The sequence below is a fragment of the Trichosurus vulpecula genome, chromosome 1, assembly GCF_011100635.1.
Source record: "Trichosurus vulpecula isolate mTriVul1 chromosome 1, mTriVul1.pri, whole genome shotgun sequence".
Lineage (NCBI taxonomy): Eukaryota > Metazoa > Chordata > Mammalia > Diprotodontia > Phalangeridae > Trichosurus > Trichosurus vulpecula.
Window position 1 is genome coordinate 472,464,233 of NC_050573.1, and position 21,850 is coordinate 472,486,082.

The 21,850-nt window shown below is 36.7% G+C and overlaps 1 pseudogene; it reads right to left on the bottom strand.

Moving 5' to 3' along the window:
• Positions 1 to 989: 989 nt before the first annotated feature.
• Positions 990 to 21,850, bottom strand: part of LOC118840033 — a 65,380-nt pseudogene continuing 44,519 nt past the window's right edge.

Below are 21,850 nucleotides of genomic sequence, written 5' to 3' on the forward strand. Positions count from 1 at the left end.
AAAAAAAATTTTCTTGGAAATGGGTTAAACAGCATGAAACAAATGTCAATAATTGTGGTGAGTGCTCTATAAAGGAAAACTGGTTAGAGGTCTTACACACAAAGCTTCATTTTGGTTTAGCAATATGTCATCTCTATGACAGAACCTTGGAAACTCCCCAGTAGCAACCAATTAGTTGTGAAGGGAGTCCTGTGAAAGTCTCCTTTATGAGCATTAATGCAACACCATTCCCTTTGATTAGATGATTGCCTTTCAGTCTGTGAATCAAAAATACGGAGTATTTTTATTCTTTAAAAGTCAGAGCCATCAAATGTTGCTCGTAATTAACATGGTAAGTCAGTGAAGGCCATTTTATTCTTTTGGAAGGCTGAACATTTTTTTTTCATGTTTTAGTGGCTTGGAGAAATTGTGTTAACCTTAAATTTGATGCTTGCTCAGCCTTAAGTATTTAAAAAGTATATATGTGTATAATATATATATATGCATATATATATATATATATATATATATAATGCTAAAGTTTACTTTAGCATAAAACACTGAAAAACAGAGGTATGGAAAAATCAGTATTTTCACAGAGTTGTACTTGACCATATCTTATAGACAAAGCAGAATTACAATAGATATAACAAAACAGTAAAATAATTTTTAAGTTGATAATTACAAATATGGCACATAGCAACTTTCTACTTTGATTCAATACAATCCTCAAAATATACCCTACTATTACTGAAATGTTTAAAGGCTTGAAACAAAAAATTCTACAGACTACTTGCAAACAGTGAAATTTAGGTAAAATGCTTACATTTGTTTTAAAAACAAAAGCAATCATGTAACAATAGTGGGTGGAAGTTCTGCTCTCAGTTGCTTCCAATTTACTATTTCTATGAAAAAACCAGAAAATGAATATTAACAGAGTGGGTGCAAGGAACTGTCTATGATAGACACACCATAGCAAGCTCTATTTATTAAATTAGATTTACTAAGTTTTAGTAAATTGTCACTCTCGTAGCCCATACTGATGGAAACCTGCTTTTCAATTCACTGAAAAGTTGGAATTTTCTAAATTTTTTTTCTTTGCTTCTGTTCTTTTCTTCATTCTTTTCCATGGTCTCTTCTTTATCATCAACAATCCCATTTCCTTGGTTTTTTCCATGTTTCCATTTTGGACTAATACCCAATTTTTTGAAGTTAAACCACCCTCTGCCATGTTGGAAAGTGCCATGGCCTCTTCCTCTTTTGGCCCAATAATCCACAACATCATCTCTGTTGTCATGTAAGAAGTACTTCTTGCTCTTTGGGGTATACTCTGGATCCCATTCCTTTTCCTTTGGTCTCTCTTGAAAAGTAGTATTTGATTTGTTGAGACCAGTATTTGCCCCAGAAAAAAACTTCTCTGACTCTTCCTCTGCCACTAATTCACAAAAAAAGTTCCTCAGGCTGAGCTGAATTCTATAAAGCATGAATATCCTTTTGGTTCATGGTGGGTTTTAAACTCTTCTTCTCACCGTTTTTCTTCTTGAGAGAATGCTGAGAAAGAGGATGATGAAGAAGATGAAAATAGAGAATGGTCTTGCTCTCTGCTTTTATGTTTACGGTCATCTTTGTAAGATTTGTATTCTTTGTGATGTTTAGGAGTTTTTCCTTGCTTTCTGGATCCACTGGATTCCCTGGAGCCCTTTAGAATCCCCCTGTTCTTTACTTCTTTCTTTTCTATGATGATCAATGTCATGTCAAAGATCAGCAGAATCACATCTTATTTTTTAATCTCCCTTTTGATTTCCTTCTCTAAAAATGTTCTCTTATCCTGATAAGCAGGTATGCTTTCTCCAGGTACTAGGAGAGATATCAATTCTGTGTATTTCTGGACTCTTTTGCTGAGTGCAATGTTCTTCCATAGCCTTCTGATACGAAGTGAACCTTTCATTTAGGGTCATCTCAGCAATATTGCTCTTTAACGTGATGAACCAAGGACACGATGTTCTGAATAAATGACTCTGAATTGTTTTTTGTTGGCCTGTGGCGACTTAATGCCGTCAAAGATGGATGAGAATTCTTGTTCTTTCTTGACAGAATGGACAAATTCACTAGTCAAGGAAGCAGGTCTGAGTTAGATTGTGGGGTGATAGGAATCACTGGCTAAAATTTTGATCCTAAGTGTGCTTTCCTCTCTGAAGGTAGACTTTTCTCTCACCTCCAGATTCTTGTGTAGGGGGAGATTGTAATCAAAGAGTTCTTTGAGCTTTTCAGACTTTACCTGCTCAGGTCAATGAGTTTCCTTTTTCACCATTATTCTTTCATAACATTTGTCATCTTCCTTGTGCTTGTCTTTTATAGTGCTAGACCTTTCCACTCCATATCCAGGCTCTTTAAGTTTATAATTTTTCTCTTCTCTGAATCCATCACTTTCTCTCTTGCCCTGGAGTAAAACTTTAGATTTGTACTTGGTTCCTTCTTCCTCAGCATTCTCATAAGATGTCCATCAAATTTTTTACCCTGATTAGCCAGGGCAGACTTCCTGAACTGTCTATAATCCTCTGTCTGCTCTGTGTCAGCCCCTTATGAATCATTAAGCTTTCACTTTCCAGCCTCTTTATCACTGATATGATCTAAAGCTTCCTGATCCTTCCATTCTCCCTCTGACCTCCCCTTTTCTGTTCCTTTCTTCTATGGGGCCTCTTTCTCCCTAGTATTACTCCTTTCAAGCTGGTATTTATATCTAGACTGTTCATCTGTGCACCTTTTTAAAAACTGTCCAGTCTTTGAAGTTTCCTGATCTCCACCATCAGTGTAAAATGAAGAATACCTTCTAATTTTTTCCCTTGGAACAGTCTATGGTGGGATTGTCTTTGCAGGCCTCTCAAGTCAGGTGCATGCAAGAAGTCCTTCCTGATTTCCTCATCCTGTGTGGATGTAAGTATTCAATGAATAGTCAATTCTAGGGAAGTGGAAGAATTAGTTTGAAAAAGACTGAAAGAATTAATTTAAAAAGGCTTTTTTTAAAAAAATCTGGAATGTGAATGATACAGGAATTATAGAGGTAGTAAGAGGTGGCTTAAGGCATTTATGAGTGTTTTCTAGAAAGGAGCCATTTTTTTAATACTAAAAGATGTGATACTTGGTTATCAAAAGCTGAGGAATAGCTGGTGATTTGAATATACCCGTATTATTCAAATTTTCAGTTAATTCTAGGAGTAGAATAGAGTTATAAGGGATAACCACCTAACAAGCTAGGCCCATGGTTTTCTTTTTTTTTTTTTAATTTAAATTTATTTATTTAACATATTTATTTAACATATTTATTTAACATATTTAGCATATTTAACATATTTAACATATTTCAGCATTGATTTTCACAAGAGTTTGAATTACAAATTTTCTCCCCATTTCTACCCTCCCCCCCACTCCAAGATGGCATATATTCTGGTTGCCCTGTTCCCCAGTCAGTCCAACCCTCTATCACCCCCCTCCCCTCTGATCCCCTTTTCCCTTCCTTTCTTGTAGGGCAAGATAAATTTCTATGCCCCATTGCCTGTGTATCTTATTTTTTAGTTGCATGCCAAACCTTTTTTTTTGAACATCTGATTTTAAAGCTGTGAGTTCCACATTCTCTCCCCTCTTCCCTCCCCACCCACCCTCCCTAAGAAGTCGAGCAATTCAACCTAGGCCACACATGTATTATTATGTATAACCCTTCCACAATACTCATGTTGTGAAAGGCTAACTACATTTTGCTCCTTCCCAACCCATCCCGCTTTATTGAATTTTCTCCCTTGACCCTGTCCCCTTTCCAAAGTGTTTGTTTTGATTACCTCCAACCCCATCTGCCCTCCCCTCCATCATCCCCCCCTTTTTATTTTTTTTTATCTTCCTCCCTCTTCTTTCCTGTGGGGTAAGATACCCAACTTAGTATGTATGGTATTCCCCCCCAGGCCAAATCTGATGAGAGCAAGGTTCACTCATTCCCCCCTCACCTGCCCTCTCCCCTCCTCCCACAGAACTGCTTCCTCTTGCCACCTTTATGCGATATAATCCACCCCATTCTATCTCTCCCTATCTCCCTCTCTTAGTATATTGCTCTCTCATCCCTTAATTTCATTTGATTTCTTTTAGATATCTTCCCTTCATCTTCAACTCACCCTGTGTCTGCTCTCTCTCTTTTACACACACACACATATATATATATATACACATACACATATACATACATATATACATATATACACATATACACATATAAACACATATATATATACACATACATACACATACATGCGCATGCATATAGATATATACATACATGCAAATTCATTTATATATATATACATAAACATATATGTATATATATGTATGCATATTCCCTTCAACTACCCTAATACTGAGGTCTCATGAATCATACATGTCATCTTTCCATGTAGGAATGTAAACAAAACAGTTCAACTTTAGTAAGTCCCTTGCAATTTCCATTTCTTGATTACCTTTTTATGCTTCTCTTGATTCTTGTGTTTGAAAGTCAAATTTTCTATACAGTTCTGGACTTTTCACTGAGAAAGCTTGAAAGTCCTCTATTTTATTGAAAATCCATATTTTTCCTTGGAACATGATACTCAGTTTTGCTGGGTAGGTGATTCTAGGTTTTAATCCTAGCTCCATTGACCTCCGGAATATCCCATTCCAAGCCCTTCGATCTCTTAATGTAGAAGCTGCCAGATCTTGGGATATTCTGATTGGGTTTCCACAATACTCAAGTTGTTTCTTTCTGGCTACTTGCAGTATTTTCTCCTTGATCTGGGAGCTCTGGAATTTGGCGACAATATTCCTAGGAGATTTCTTTTTGGGATCTATTTGAGGAGGCGATCGATGGATTCTTTCAATTTCTATTTTGCCCCGTGGCTCTAGAATATCAGGGCAGTTCTCCTTGATAATGTCTTGAAAGATGGTATCTAGGCTCTTTTTTTGATCATGGCTTTCAGGTAGTCCAATAATTTTTAAATTATCTCTCCTGGATCTATTTTCCAGGTCAGTGGTTTTTCCAAGGAGATATTTCACATTGTCTTCCATTTTTTCATTCCTTTGTTTCTGTTTTATAACATCCTGATTTCTCATAAAGTCACTAGCTTCCACTTGCTTCAATCTAATTTTTAAAGTAGTATTTTCTTCAGTGGTCTTTTTGACCTCCTTTTCCATCTGGCTAATTCTGCCTTTCAAGGCATTCTTCTCCTCATTGGCTTTTTGGAGCTCTTTTGCCATTTGAGTTAGTCTGTTTTTTAAGGTGTTGTTTTCTTCAGTGTATTTTTCAGTATTTTTTTGGGTCTCCTTTAGCAAGTCATTGACTTGTTTTTCATGGTTTTCTCACATCCTTCTCATTTCTCTTCCCAATTTTTCCTCTACTTTTCTAACTTGCTTTTCCAAATCCTTTTTGAGTTCTTCTATGGCCTGGGGCCAGTTCATGTTTTTCTTGGAGGCTTTTGTTGTAGGCTCTATGACTTTGTTGTCTTCTTTAGGCTGTATGTTTTGGTCTTCTTTGTCACCAAAGAAAGAATCCAAAGTCTGAGACTGAATCTGGGCACGTTTTCGCTGCCTGGCCATATTCCCAACCAACTAACTTGACCCTTGAGTTTTTCAGTGGGGTATGACTGCTTGTAGACTAACGAGTTCTATGTTCCACGTTTGTGGGGGAGGTGCCAGCTCTGTCAGACCCGCACTACTCCTTCCCCAAGAACCCCCAGCCCGGGCTGGGCTTAGATCTTCATCAGGCTGTTGCACTCCTGCTCTGATCCGCCACTTAATTCCTCCCACCAGCTGGGCCTGGGGCCAGAAGCAGCAGCAACTGTAGCTGCCCCACCTCCGCTGCTCCCGGGGCTGGAAGCCGAACCGCGAACTCCTTCCACTCCCACAGCTTTTCCCACTAACCTTCTCCGCAGTCTTTGGTATTTGTGGGTCGAGGGGTCTGGTAACTGCCGCAGCTCACATATTCAGGGCGCTAGGGGCCCCATCCGCCCAACTCCTAGTTTGGTTGTTCCATGCTGCTCAGGCTGGGCTCTGCTCCACTCCGTTCCCAGCTCACAGCTCCGTGTGGAATAGACCTCACCCAGAGACCATCCAGGCTGTCCTGGGCTGGAGCCCTGCTTCCCTCTGCTGTTCTGTGGGTTCTGCCGTTCTAGAATTGGTTCAGAGCCATTTTTTATAGGTTTTTGGAGGGACTTGGTACGGAGCTCACAGTGGTCCCTGCTTACCAGCTGCCATCTTGGCTCCACCCCCCATGGTTTTCTGAAAATCAAAGTAGGCAAAGAAAATCAAGATTTATTTAATTAATAAATGAGAGGTGAAATTTAGTGGGAAAAGTTACATTCAATGAATTAGTGATTTCATCAATGTGGATACTTCTGCCAGTTAGAATACCATTTCACCTTCCACCTCCTTCCTGTCCCTACCACCAGTACGATCAGCAGAAGAAATTTCATGATTTCATGTGGTATAATATGGTAAGCTCCACTTAGTGGTCCACCTTTTGGTGATGATTTTTTTTGTTAATTTTGTTAAGTTGATTATTAGAAGATAAACACATTGGCTATTACTGGGCTTAAAATCTGTGGTTTTAATATGAGGAAAACAGAGAGGCTGTCCATCAGTCTTCCCTTTCTCTCACTAAGTGAATGATTCCTTTTCCTCCCTGACATATGTTTCCAATTTCTACCATCTCTCCTGCTCAATTCCTCAGTCTATTCTCCCTTGTATAGGTCTCTCCATTGCCCTTTGTATGATACTCAACTCTTATTCATCATATCCTATTTTATTCTATGAATTACAGCAATACATCATGGAAGAATATTTCTTTTAAAAACATTGGCTTTAGTTTCAGGGAGACATTAGGATAATTAAAATATTTGTGAAATTTCCAAAAACTAATCCAGCCTTTTCTCTTCCTCTAGGCCCAGCCAAAGTCCAAATTGTCCGTTTACAATTTTGTTCCCAGATTACATACATATGCATGTGTGTCTATGTGTCTGTGGGTATTAGTGTACATTAAAATCCTTAAATTTTCCCTTTCAATTTCCATTGAACAATCAATCTGTTAGACAATGGACATTCTTCATTCATTTGTCTTTTCCTGTGTGTATTACTAAACCAAACTCTTTAGAGAGAGAGAGATCCACAACATTGTGTTGAATCTAATAAAATAAAATTAAATAAGGATAAATGTAAAGTCTTACACTTGTGAAAAACAAAATGAACATCACTAGTAAAATGTAAGGCATGGTTAGACAGAAGTTGTTCTGAAAAAGACCTGGGGGATTTAGAGCCCTGAAAATTCAATATGAATCAGTAGCATGATAAGGCAGCCAAAATAAATTAAATCCTTACACTGCATATTAATCCAGTCATATGGATTAAGACAGGGATTGCTTCTAAGAATGAAGATGTGATCATCACACTGCTTTCTGTATTCAGTGGACTTCATCAGGAGTATGGCATTCATTTCTGTGATCCAGGGTCATTGGTAAGCTAGAGGGAAACCATGATGATTAAGGGCCATGATAAAATGTCAGGTGAGAATTGGTGAAAGGAACTACATGTACTCAGCATGAAAAAGAACAGACTCATGGGGGACACAACATTTATCACCAAGCACTTGATGGATTGTCATATTGAGAAGGCACTAAACTTGTTCTCTTTGGCTTTGGAGGGCAATGGCTAAAATTTGGAAAGGAATCAATTAAGTTTGATATCAGAGAACAAAAACAAACTTCCTAATAATTAGAATGCCTCAAAGTAGAATGGGTTGCGCAGGCAGATGATGAGTTCCTTTTACCTTACAAGTTGGGCTATTATAATGGCAATTCATTGGATAGGATTAGATAGCCACTGATATCCCTTCAGATTGTCAAGTTTGATTCTATGATTCTTCTCTATGCTTCATATTGATTGCCTAAGAAACTCAAGATGACTCAGGTAATTTTCTTGCAGAATCAGAAGTTTGTGGGCTAAAGCTAAAACAAGGATAGCACATGCCTATGATATTTACAAATTACTTCTGCCTGATGTTTCCAGAGAATAAATTCTACCCTGTTAGCACCTGCTAAGCATTAGCTAAGGCCTCTAAATTTTTTCCCACTGAATAAACATATAAGAGTTTCCCAAATCAGCATGTCATCGAGTAGAGTAGCTAGTTTAGACTCATTATCCAAGAATGTATGGATTCCACTGTCAAATGGGGCATCATTTTGACTCATTCTCACTGCTCCATGCATCATATTGGTAGGCATCCAACAGATGGATTCTGTAATTGGCTCCTATTGGGATTATAATAGATCCCTGATAATGCACCCTACAGATTAAGCACAAGGGTTAAGTCAAGCATGCAACATAACTGTTTTGGGTTAACAAAAAAAAAATGAAATAAAATCTTTTGACTACAAATGCACATAAAATCATTGTATTCTGAAAAGAATGTGACCCTTGATTCTCATTTCTATTTTTGCCAGAAGCATAGATTGCTGTATGTTTAAATAATTTGGCTAAGAAGGCAATGACTGAAAAACCTAGCAATTCCAGTGATGAAAAGGATTTGATTTTTTAAAATACTCCAAGATTAGATATTAGCTCATAAAGCTAGCAGCTTGAAACTCTTGAAAAATGCATTTTCAGTTAGCCTCTGCTTGAAAGCCCCTTCTGATTTTTCTTAACTTTTCAACTGAAATATTTATAGGCTATTCCTACATAATGGTTTATAAATATGAAATATTGCTTGACTTTCTTTGTAATAAAGTTCCTCCTATTTTTCTCTCTGGGGCAATATTTTTGGTATTAATACTACTTGTCCCAAATAAGTTATTTATTTTTAGAATTTACTTTTTAGAATTTAGAGTTTTACTTTCCTTAAAAATCCTCCTAATAAATGGGAAAAAGTCAGTCCTTTGGGTATTTGTCATTTCCTCCAATTGTAACACTGCTAGTCATTTGCTCAAAATCAAAGTCCTTCCTACAAACAAAAGGGGCTCCATTCTGTAAATCAAATGAATATTTGATCCCAATGTTAATTTTTATAACTGCTTTCCATCATTTTGGTTAACTATTGCTTATATAAATTAGTCAAGCCAAGACTCAAGAACTCAAACCTACATTAGAATTTTTAGTGGCATTCTGTTTCAGATCCAGCCCTAATGAAAAATACGGAAGCCAAATTTAGCATCCTCACTACTCATACCCATTCCCCTTATCTATGATTTCCTTCAGAACATTTTTCTCAAGTACTTAGATTCTTTATAATAGCCACTGGCTGCCCAGTCCACTCCAGTGAAAGGCAGCAACTTGTGATATCTATCATTCCTTAACACTTCTCCTCATCAGTCCAGTAAGCCTAAATGAGCCTCTCCATCTTGTCACTGTTATTCAAGTTAATAATATGAAAGAGGGAAGAGAGTTAATCCAAAATATTCTCTGACTACCCTGATAGGGAGTGAGGGTGGTCCTTGCTTGGGAATTTTAGTTATATCTTCCTATCAAGAAGATACCCCTTGAAGCAGGGAATGAACTTGGACTTTAGAGGGTGGGGCCAACTTTTGTATTGAATTTGCTCAATTTTAGACTGTAACTTTTTCCCTTTTCAAAGGCAAAACTGAGCCAAAAGCAAACCTGCATACTGATAGTGGACTGCAAAATCTTTTTCCTTGCATAAGTTCCTAAGGGCTGACAAAAATCAGAGGCAAATGAGAAATCCATGTGTTCTCCTTTTGGGAACCAAATATCTTGCCTCACAGCCTTTCTGTACAACCAAGGGGAATTCTTGGGCAGTGCTATCTTCAAAATTTTTATAAGGCCAGAACTTTTGGGGTTCAGCATTGGGCACCGAATATTAATCATCCTCATATGCTTCATTCTCTATCAATGGACTTGTGATTTCATTGAAATGGGTCCTCTTTCAAATATTGCTGATTATATTTTACCTATTTCTTCCTGTTTGATGTAGTTCTTGTTTAAGCCTTTTTTATAAGTCCTCTGTAAAGATGTTACCCAACATGCTAGAAGCTTTTCTTCCAGTCTTTTAACATTTTACAGGATCAGTATAATGCTTATTTTTTCCCATTCTTATTACATTCCCAGGATTTCTTTTTTCCTATTATATTAATAAATAATAACTAATTGATAGATGAATTTAGAAGTTATTAATTGTTTACTATGTGCCAGGAATTGTGATAAGTTCTGGGAACACAAACATAAGTAAACATGACAGCCCGTAACCTCATGGAGCTTATATTCTAATAAGTGAGGTCAATACATAAAGGAATAGAATTGGAAAGGCCATAAACTGCTGTGATGATCTGGTTCCAGTTAGATAAGTTGAAAACTCATGAATCAGAATTCAGGTCCTTGGGGGCCAGAGTCCAAGTTCCAGTAGGAGGCAGAAGAAGACTAGAGTGCACTGTAACATGATTTGAAGACATCTAGGAAGTGTTGTGATGACTTGGTTCTGGGCTACATCAGGTAAAAGTGAAAATTTACCAAAACCCAGTGTCCCAGGGTATAGAAGCTAGGTTTTGATAAGATGAAGAGGAGAGCCAAAGTACAGAGAGCATGTTTTGGAGATGGTTGTAGAAATGCTATCTTTTCAATCAATTCTTGTGGCCTATTTATACCACTTGTGTATCTTTCTATTGCCTTTTGTGTCACTGATAATTTTAATTCTTGGTGATTGTACTATTTCATGATCCATAAACACAGTCATCAGCAGAATATTTGATGCTGTAAAATATAGATTTCTATGTTAGGGAACAGATTGCAATCACTGAAAGTGCTATGATATTTCCCAAGTGCTGTTATCCATTCCCCCCACTCTCTTCCTCCTATTCAATTAAAGGCCCAGCTCATTGTCTGTCTTCATTGTTTTCTCAATATATATGTCTTGATAGACTAACTCAATGGATTATCCATTCAATTGAACATCATTTTACCTACAGTAGACAGTCTTCAGACGTTTAATATTTGAATGGTCACAGATTGCTTTGAGGTAGTCCTATAGTATTTTGGGACTTGAAATTATCAACACAATCGTCATCTTTAAACAGGACTATCTGAAATATTTCACAATTTGTAGGGAGTGGCTTCTTACATCTCAGTGACTAAATCTCATATGCTTTTAACCTATGTAAGAGTTGCTTTATTGGAAAGAAAACTTTATGTATGCATTTACTCCTGAGCCAAGAAAGAGACACTTCTGTGTTATCAACAAAAAATACACAGTGGGATTTTACTTTCTTTATATCTTTCAATTGATTATGTGGCTGTGAATTTGGGGTCTATATCATATAGAAAATTATCCACAAAATACCCCTTCTGATCAAATATGATTTTAATATGTATGTAGTTTATTTTCATAAGATTTTAAAGATAAAAAAGTAGATATGGAGTGGTAGTTGATGATGCACCTTTGATATTACCTATGGTATAATCTTAGGCAGTGGTGAGATTCAGCCAGTTTACATGGGTTTGGTAGAACTGGTACCTAACTTTAGGTTTAGTGCTGCAAACTGGTTTTTTTTTTTTAATTTAAATTTATTTATTTAACATATTTGGTTTTCAGCATTGATTTTCACAACAGTTTGAATTACAAATTTTCTCCCCATTTCTACGCTCCCCCCCACTCCAAGATGGCATATATTCTGGTTGCCCTGTTCCCCAGTCAGCCCTTCCCTCTATCACCCCCCTCCCCTCTGATCCCCTTTTCCCTTCCTTTCTTGTAGGGCAAGATAAATCTCTACGCCCCATTGCCTGTGTATCATATTTTTTAGTTGCATGCAAAAACTTTTTTTTTGTTTTTGAACATCTGTTTTTAAAACTTTGAGTTCCAAATTCTCTCCCCTCTTCCCTTCCCACCCACCCTCCCTAAGAAGTTGAGCACTTCAACCTAGGCCACGCATGTATCATTATGTATAACCCTTCCACAGTACTCATGTTGTGAAAGGCTAACTACATTTTGCTCCTTCCCAACCCATCCCACTTTATTGAATTTTCTCTCTTGACCCTGTCCCCTTTCCAAAGTGTTTGTTTTGATTACCTCCACCCCCATCTGCCCTCCCCTCCATCATCCCCCCCCTTTTATTTTTTTTTATCTTCCTCCCTCTTCTTTCCTGTGGGGTAAGATACCCAATTGAGTGTGTATGGTATTCCCTCCTCAGGCCAAATCTGATGAGAGCAAGGTTCACTCATTCCCCACTCACCTGCCCTCTCCCCTCCTCCCACAGAACTGCTTCTTCTTGCCACCTTTATGCGAGATACTCCACCCCATTCTATCTCTCCCTATCTCCCTCTCTCAGTAAGTTGCTCTCTCATTCCTTAATTTCATTTGATTTCTTTTAGATATCTTCCCTTCATCTTCAACTCACCCTGTGTCTGCTTTCTCTCTTTTACATACATACATACATATATATATATATGTATATATATATATATATATATATATATATATAAACACACACATATATATACATACATACACAGGCAAACATATACACATAGATACATACATACATACACATTCACTTATATATATACATAAACATATATATATGCATATTCCATTCAACTACCCTAATACTGAGGTCTCATGAATCATACACATCATCTTTCCATGCAGGAATGTAAACAAAACAGTTCAACTTTAGTAAGTCCCTTGCAATTGCCGTTACTTGATTACCTTTTCATGTTTCTCTTGATTCTTGTGTTTGAAAGTCAAATTTTCTATTCAGTTCTGGTCTTTTCACTGAGAAAGCTTGAAAGTCCTCTATTTTATTGAAAATCCATATTTTTCCTTGGAACATGATACTCAGTTTTGCTGGGTAGGTGATTCTAGGTTTTAATCCTAGCTCCATTGACCTCCGGAATATTGCATTCCAAGCCCTTCGATCTCTTAATGTAGAAGCTGCCAGATCTTGGGTTATTCTGATTGGGTTTCCACAATACTCAAGTTGTTTCTTTCTGGCTGCTTGCAGTATTTTCTCCTTGATCTGGGAGCTCTGGAATTTGGCGACAATATTCCTAGGAGATTTCTTTTTGGGATCTATTTGAGGAGGCGATCGATGGATTCTTTCAATTTGTATTTTGCCCACAGCTTTTCCCACTAACCTTCTCTGCAGTCTTTGGTGTTTGTGGGTTGAGAAGTCTCGTAACTGCCGCAGCTCACTGAATCAGGGCGCTAGGGCCCCCTCCGCCCGGCTTCTGGTCTGGATGGTCCAAGTCGCTCAGGCTGGGCTCTGCTCCACTCCGTTCCCAGCTCCCAGCTCCCAGCTCCGTGTGGGATAGACCTCACCCAGAGACCATCCAGGCTGTCCTGGGCTGGAGCCCTGCTTCCCTCTGCTGTTTTGTGGGTTCTGCCGTTCTAGAATTGGTTCAGAGCCATTTTTTATAAGTTTTTGGAGGGTCTCGGTACAGAGCTCACACTATTCCCTGTTTACCAGCCGCCATCTTGGCTCCTGCAAACTGGTTTTTAGCAGAATGGGGCCTCAGGTCTGAGAACAGGTTGTTAACTCATTTGAATCCCGCCACTGACCTTAGGCTTCTATTTATTTAAAGGAATTAATAAATATGCACAATTGTCCCTCCACATTGGTTGGGGCTATTGGCGTAGGACCCTTGTGAATGTGAAAAGGTATGATTAACTCTAGACCCCACCCCAAACCTTTATCTTTAATCATTCTGATCATATTTATTTAACATACAAAACACACACAGTAAAACAACACATTGCACCCATAAAGAGTTGAGGTTTCTACATGAGAGAGATTGGTATCTCACACACTACGCCATTTTTGAAACCACTGTGTAGCTTCAGCAGCTGCTTAATTAATTTCCTTCTCTTAGGAAAAGCCCAAGATATGATCATTGCAAGAAAAAATCACGTGACTGAGTCTTGATGGTAGAGAGACAAAGAGGAGGCATTCCCAAAGAGAGTGTGTAGCTCATAGTTCTTTAATTCATTGAAACTTTTAACAAAATTGAACTGTGAATAATAAATTTATATATGTATACTTATGGTAGTAAATGATAAAATAGATTAATAATATACAGCATTTATGCATTGATGACTTACTATTTTTAAATTTTCTTTACATATCTGCATTGGCTGTGCCTTTCTATAGTACTCTGCAAATCTCTAAAAATTCCCATTTAGTTATCAATGCCCAACCCACGAATAACCAAAAGTGTGAATGTGAATGTAAAACTGGTAGATCTTGAGAGAAGTGTGTGTGTGTGTGTGTGTGTGTGTGTGTGTGTGTGTAGATTTGGAAACAAATTTTCCTTAGAGGACCCTCAGCTTCTGAAGTAATAAAATTTCTAACAAGGAAAGAAACAAGCAAACATATATTTAAAAATCCGTAAATATGTTATTATAGAGGAAAAAAAAACAGAAAAAGAATTATATATTTTGGAGCAGAAATATTGTGCCTAAGCTCTCTTATATGGCAGGTGAAAGATGAAATGGCCAAGGAAAACAAAATTTTTGTGAGAAAATTCCTTGTATGAATTGTCTGATCTGACTGGGCTTCTGGTAGCATAATCTGTGCCCTTAGTTAAGGGCTGCTAATAGCAGGTAGTGGTGGTCCAGCTTCCCAGCCATACAGGGTTAGGTTTGAACAATGCAATAAAGCATTCTCACAATATTCACAATTGAATAAAATTTTCTTACAAGACAGAAATTGGACTAAACTCATAACTGAACAGAAAGAGAACTAAGTTAGATCTAGAATTGGGTCACAAGATGGAGTTGGTATGGTTCAGTCAATTCCCACTAACATTTGCTATTTTAATTCCCCCAATTCTCCCTTTTGATTCATGAAGGAGGGGGTCAGTCTACTTCCCCCATGGATTGCTTATCTATATTTCTTATATTCATAATCAAATTTCCATAAGTTAAGTTACAGATCAAACTATGCAGAGGGCTCACAATGGACTAATGTTGAGAGGAGAGATTTACATGTCACCAAGACAACCAAGAAAGCTCAGCGTAAACAAAATGAAACAAAAGACCAAAGCAAGACAATGATGATCATAAATATTAAATAACATCAAGTCTCTTTGTATTCTAATAACCCACTTCCAATGTCCATGTGATCTTTTCATCTTCTCTTGAGTCTCAGATATCCCATGGAGTCATCTGGTCCTTGGAAATATCTTTTCTTATTCCAGGGGTGGGGAACTTGAAGCTTTGAGGCCACACATGGGTGCAGCCTTTTGACTGAGTCCAAATTTTATGGAACAAATTCTTTTATTAAGGGTACTTAATAATAATAGACTTAGACATTTTAGAATAGGCCTCTTTCTCACGACAGCTCTGAAGGAGGCTCTGTTTCTCTGATTCTAAATCACTTGGAGAAGTTCCTAGATAATTTTGCTAAAATCTGTCAGTAACAAGACAACACAGTTTAATACAATCTCTAAAAATTGATTTTCCAATACCTATTTCAAAACCAGCTCAAGCCTTATGTTTATGATCCTATTGACAACAAAGTTATGAGACAACATCAGTTAAGAGCCCATAATTCAACTGAAACTTTAGAGAATTTAAGTTTTTATATACTACTTGCTATTTTTATCTTTACCTAAACACTATACCTAGTATAAGAATCTTTTAAAAAATTATGAGGTCTAACTGTAAAATGAATTCTTCTGTCTCTTAATATTATCAGACAGACATTTTTAAAATAAGAAAATAATTTTACTTTCTGTACAATTATCGATACAATTTTATATATAAAATCCTTAATCTAATTTTTAGAACTTATTACTAAAATATAAGCAAAATGTGAATTTTTGTACTTGATACATTTGAAAATAAATCATATGTAGTATATAGTTTTTAGAGAAAACAATCTAATCCTATTCCTTCCTCCATATTTACTACTCTAATTTTCCTACTCCACGATTCATTAATCCAAAGAAAACATTCACATTACATCTTTGTCATTTTACTTTGTCTAATCACCCCTTTAAGAGGATATCATTCTTTTATTATAATCTGACCACAAGTATAGATTTCAATTGTAACATTTTTCATACTTGCATCATATTATAGTAAACTCATCAATGTTCTAAAATGGATCTATTACTTAACAATTTTAGTATTGTACTTACAAAACTACCGCTTACCTGCCTTGATTATAGAAATTTGCTATGAAAAGAAAAGGAGAGACATAGTTATAAGAATGTCAAGACTCTTGCCTCAAGGGTACAGTCTAGGGAAATTTCATGTTCAGAAACAAAATAGCAAAAATGGAGAAACTGATCAAGAGAATCCTATCTTACAGCATGGCAAGGTTTTCTCCAATTATCACAGAGGGAGATATCCCCTTATAGCAGTTCTCAGACTGTAGCACATGCCATTTTCTACTATTGCTGTCATGACCATTCAGACAGCTATCCCTATTATCAAAACTCAAAACAACAGTAGATTACAGTCCCAAGAAATTTTTACATCAAATAGCAAAATTTCACTAACTGCAACTTAGGGTTTGAACACTATTAACTTCTCTCATGTTTCTCTAACAGTTACATTTCATTTATGGTTTTCTTATAAATTAAAACTAACCACGTTCTGGAGTTTCATATATACAGAAAATACATGATAGTTGACTCATATTAATGTACTGAAATTGCATCTTTAAATGACCTCATACATTCTCCATAATTTTTATAAGAGAAAGGCAAAAAATTTCCAATGAAGACTCAGTCTTTATATAATAAGCTTATTATTATTATGAGCTATTTTAAAACAAAATATACCCCATTAAATATTCAACAGCTTTCAAATATCTATTTTATTACATTTTTAAAAGTTCAATTCATAATCTAACAGCATCCAGATAAAAAAGTTGTTTCTCTAGCAGTATTTCTGATGCAATGATTTCCCAAATTTAACAATATAAAAGAATTTAGAAATATAATAACAGCATATAAATATCATGGATTTAAAACATGAAACCAAACTTATTAGCAGTCAGATGACTTCAATTTAGTCAAATGTGTTTCCAAATAACCTTACATAGAAAATTCTCAATATTATCACCTTTGTCATTTTACATTAATCACAGCTAAAACCTGATATAGAGGTATCAAGTATGGAACAATTAAATCTAATTAAAGAAATAATAATAATGACAATAATAGTTAACATTTATATAGTGCTTACCATATGCCAGTCATTGTGTTAAGCACTTCACAATCATTCTGTCATTTGATCCTCACAACAATCCAAGGAGGTGGGTATTATTATCATTTTCCTCTTTCCAGATCAGGAAACTGAGGTAAATAAAGATCTAATGAATGCATGGCTTCTTTGGTAAATTTGCTTCTAATTTACCTAAACAATTAATTCTATTATATAAAGCTTTGAAAGTTATACTTCAGTCTTCCCAAAGATATTCTTGGCTCCTGATCACCTTTCCACTCCTATTATTGTGAATACCTATCCCTATTGTCTACAACAGTGTCTGGGCCCATGCATTGATCTCTTCACAGGCTCCTTTCTAGTTTGAATCACCCTTTCCATTCCTTAATTAAATTTTACCCATTTTTAAGTTGCTCCCTGATTTAAAAATCTTTCCTCTTTTCATGGCCAAGGAAGGGTTAATAAGAGGGAGCCAAAAAATGCAAACCACATGTATTTTTTTTGGGGGGGGCATTACTTTCAAACTAGTTGCCTTCCTTCATTATAATTAAAATAATGGGTCTATCAGTTTTTTGGGGGAAAATTGATCTAAGTGATTTTTACCCTTGAATCTTTTACATAATTTAATTCTTATTTTTCCTAAAAACCAATTCTGCAGAGTGGTATCCCAAAACTCACCAAAATATTTCAGAAGGATAAATTCCTGTAATTCCCTAAAGTCCCAGGAATCCTCCCTTGGAATCTCAAAATGTTTAATATTTAACTTTTTAATGATTAATTTCCGAATTGACTATTCCTAACAGTTCTACGAACCAAGTAAAAGTTTTCCTCTCTTTGACTATCTGATTATATCACTGTATTCCCAGACAGAGAGCTGACAGAGAGAAAGTATCTTGCAAATTTTATTTTTTTTCCTTATAAACTAATCTTGTGCTAAAAGACTGAAGTGGGAGTTAGTCCTGCTTACTGGGACAAAGACTGGCATCACTTTTCCAAGTATGACCCTATAAAATTTCGCTAATCTTCCACAGAATGGTAGATTCTTTGGCTGCAGCATTTTAGCAGTTTTTCTGGCTGTCTGTATTTTTCCCTTAGAAAAATTTCAAGGTAGCAGAATCTAAAAACAATGCTAACCATGACACAAGACAAAGATTTTCATATATTTTACAAAGAAACAAAAATAGACCAACTGATAAGACAAACATATACTTGCCAGCCTTAATTTTTTTTTTAATTTGCAATAATGAAAGGAGCTGAATTAGGGCCAAAACCAATTACAAGCTGAATCTCTTTCAAATTTATGCCAAATACCACATAATTCAATTGTGCCCTATTTCCCAAATTTTCCCACCCTGGTGGAAAACCTAATCCTAAACTTCCTGTCTCCTGGAGGAAAACCTAATTCTTTATTTTATCTTATTGTATTTATTTATTTTATTCCAAACTTAAGAAATTTATTTTATTCTTAAGAATTTTTTTTCTTTTTTTTGGGGGGAGGGGGAGGCAAGGCAATTGGGTTTAAGTGACTTGCCCAAGGTCACACAGCTAGCAAATGTGTCAAGTGTCTGAGGCAGGATTTGAACTCAGGTCCTCTTGACTCCAGGACCAGCACTCCACTCACTGTGCCACCTAGCTGCCCCCAAGGAATTTAATTTATTCTAAATTTAAGGAATAAAACAAGCATTTCCATAACACAGTAAAACAACAAGAAAAAGATGATTGCACATGAAACTGCAAATCTATTATATATAACTTGCTATTCCATATATATACACACACACATACAAAGTTATCATATAGCTTTCTTTTTTTCCTTCTTTTTCTTCTTACCCTCTCCTCCTTAGAGATGATTACTATTAGAAACAAACAAGTGACATAAATTGGGGGTATGTGAAAAAAAAGGTTGGGACACTAATTCGCTATTGGTGGAACTATGAACCAATCTACCTGTTTTGGAGAGCAATATGGAATTATGCCCAAAGAATTGTTAAACTGTCTCTACCCTGTGACCTGGCAATGACACTAATAGGTATATTTCCAGAGGTGATCAGGGCAAAAGGAAAAGAATCCATATGTTCTAAAATAGTTTATAGCAGCTCTTTGTGGTGACAAAGAACTGGGAACTGAAGGGATGGATGTCAGTTGAGAAATGGCTGAATGGTTTGTGGTATGTGATTGTGGTGGAATGCTACTGTACCACAAAAAGGATGAGCTTGATGATCTTAGAAAAACATGGAAAGAGTTGCATGAAATAAGGAAGAGTGAGATGAGCAGAACAAAGAGAACATTGTGTACAGCAACAACATTATTGTTTTAGGAACAACTTCGAGGTGGAGCCAAGATGGTGGAGTAAAAACAGAGAATTGCTTGAGCTTTCCCCCAAATCCCTCCAAATACCTGAAAAAAAAGATTCTAAACAAATTCTAGAGTCACAGAACCCACAATAAAGAGAATAAGACAGAGTGAAACAAGTCTCTAGCCCAGGACAACTTGGAAGACCAACAGGAAAAACAGTCTATTGCACTGGGCTGTGAGCAGAGCAGAGCACAGTCCAGCATGGGCCACATCAAGACAGTCCAGGCTGGAACAAGCCTCAGGGCACTGAATCACTGGCAACTGTGGAAGTTTCCAGACATTTCAACCTACAAACACCAAAGACAAAGTAGAAGGTCAGTGGGGTAACTCTGTTGGACCTGGGTGAGAGAAGAGAGAGGTCCCGCCTCAGCCCCAGAGTGGCAGAGGTGGTGATAGCAGCAGCTGCTTCTGGAGCTCCAGGACCACAGATAATAATAACTAGAAATACAAAATTAGACAATCTGATTTTTAATTGGAGAAAGAATTAGGGATTTTTCTAGTGGGGGAAGGGAGAAGATCAAACAGGTGAAGTTCTTTGAAATCAGAAAAAGAGACATCTTATTCTGCCCCCCACCAACCCTGAGTGCCTATGAACAAGCAAAAAAAACATGGAAAAAATAACGGATTGACCAGTTACAGGGCCATTTTTCAGATAAGACACATAGGTTGCTTAAGATGCATGATTGTGAGAAAATTTCTTGCATGAATCACTAGATGTGACTAGGTTTCTGGTCAACATAACCTAGGTCCTCAGTTAAGGACCTCTAAGCAATAGGCAGAGTTGGTTAAGCTTCCTAGCCATGCAGGGATAGGCTCAAAAATAAAGTTTTCTCACAGAACAGGATTTGGACTAGACCCATAATTGAACAGAAAGGGAATTGAGCTGGATCCAGAATCAAATCAGAAGATGGAGAGAGTCTGATTCACTCAAATCCTATTACCATTTGCTGTCCTAAGCCTTTCACCTAGAGACATCTTAAATTTATCGGGACCAAAACTCAACTTATTATCTTTCTCCCAAAAACTTATCTCTTCAAAACTTTCCTATTTCTGTTAGAGCTATCCCTATCTTTCCCATCCTTTCTGTCTTTCAGTTATTTCCTATTTTTTAGCATTTTATTGGACTCCTCCTTCTCCCTCAGTCTTCATATCCAACCAATTACCAAATTTTACCATTATTACATTCATAGCAGTTCTCTCATCCAACTTCCATAATTAACTTACACAGCTATTTCAGGCTATCATCAGCCCTTACCTAGATTATTGCAACTGCCAACTAATTAGTCTCCCTGACTCTCTCACCACTCTAGTCCATCCTACACAGTGCTGCCAAAGTAATTTTCCTTAAATTCAGATCTAACCATGTGACTCCCCTACTCAATCACTACCAGTAGCTTCCTATTGCCTTTAGGATGTTAGCTTTCAAAGGTGTATGCAATCTTTCCCAACTATCTTTCCAGACTCATTGTAAATTTTATCCTTACCCACACTTTGGGATACAAACAAACTGATTTCCAGTTCCCATCTTTATGCCATTGTAATCGCCATCTCCATTAAAGTTGTGTGATTTCTCTTCTGTCATCTGTTTTCACCAAACCTAGACCTTGGTTATTGGTACTTATGATTACTTTCTGTCCTTTTACATACCTCTTTGATGATCTATCCTCTGAAGTTTCCCCTGCAGGTTGGCTTCACCCAAGTTCATAAAGTGCTTTCAGGATTGAGTGCCTACATCTATTAATAAAATGAGAAGAATGTTTTCCTTAAAACTTGGCATTGGCCATCATGATTAGCAATGAAAGATACCTGAACAGTATAATTTTTTTTTCTTTTTACCTGAAACGGCTAATACTATTCAGCAATTGGAAGAGACTAATAGGTGGAAGAAATAATTGTCCACTCAAGATCCCACTCATAGATCATGTGGTGATGGGGGTAGAAAAAAGGATAAACAGGATTTGTGCATGGTTTTGCTGTGCTTTGTTGTTTTTAAGAAATGAAAGAAAAGGTACAGGGAAAACACTAGGAAGAAATGAGGAAGATTGAGAAAGCTATTATTTTTTATAACTTTAGCAGAATAGAAATTTTATAAACATGGATAAGAGGGCAGGGAGGATTGGCTATATCATGGACCTCAATGTAATCTGAACCCAGGAAAAGGAAATTTTAATCCACCTATGCATACACATGTACACATACACACAAACACTCACACACTGATGGGTGTAGAAATATTTTAAAGTCAAACAGGTAAACAGGTAGCGACAGAGAGAGAAAAGGCATAGGGTTGGGAAGGAGAGTATTGGGGATAGAGTAATCACAAAGCAAACTTTA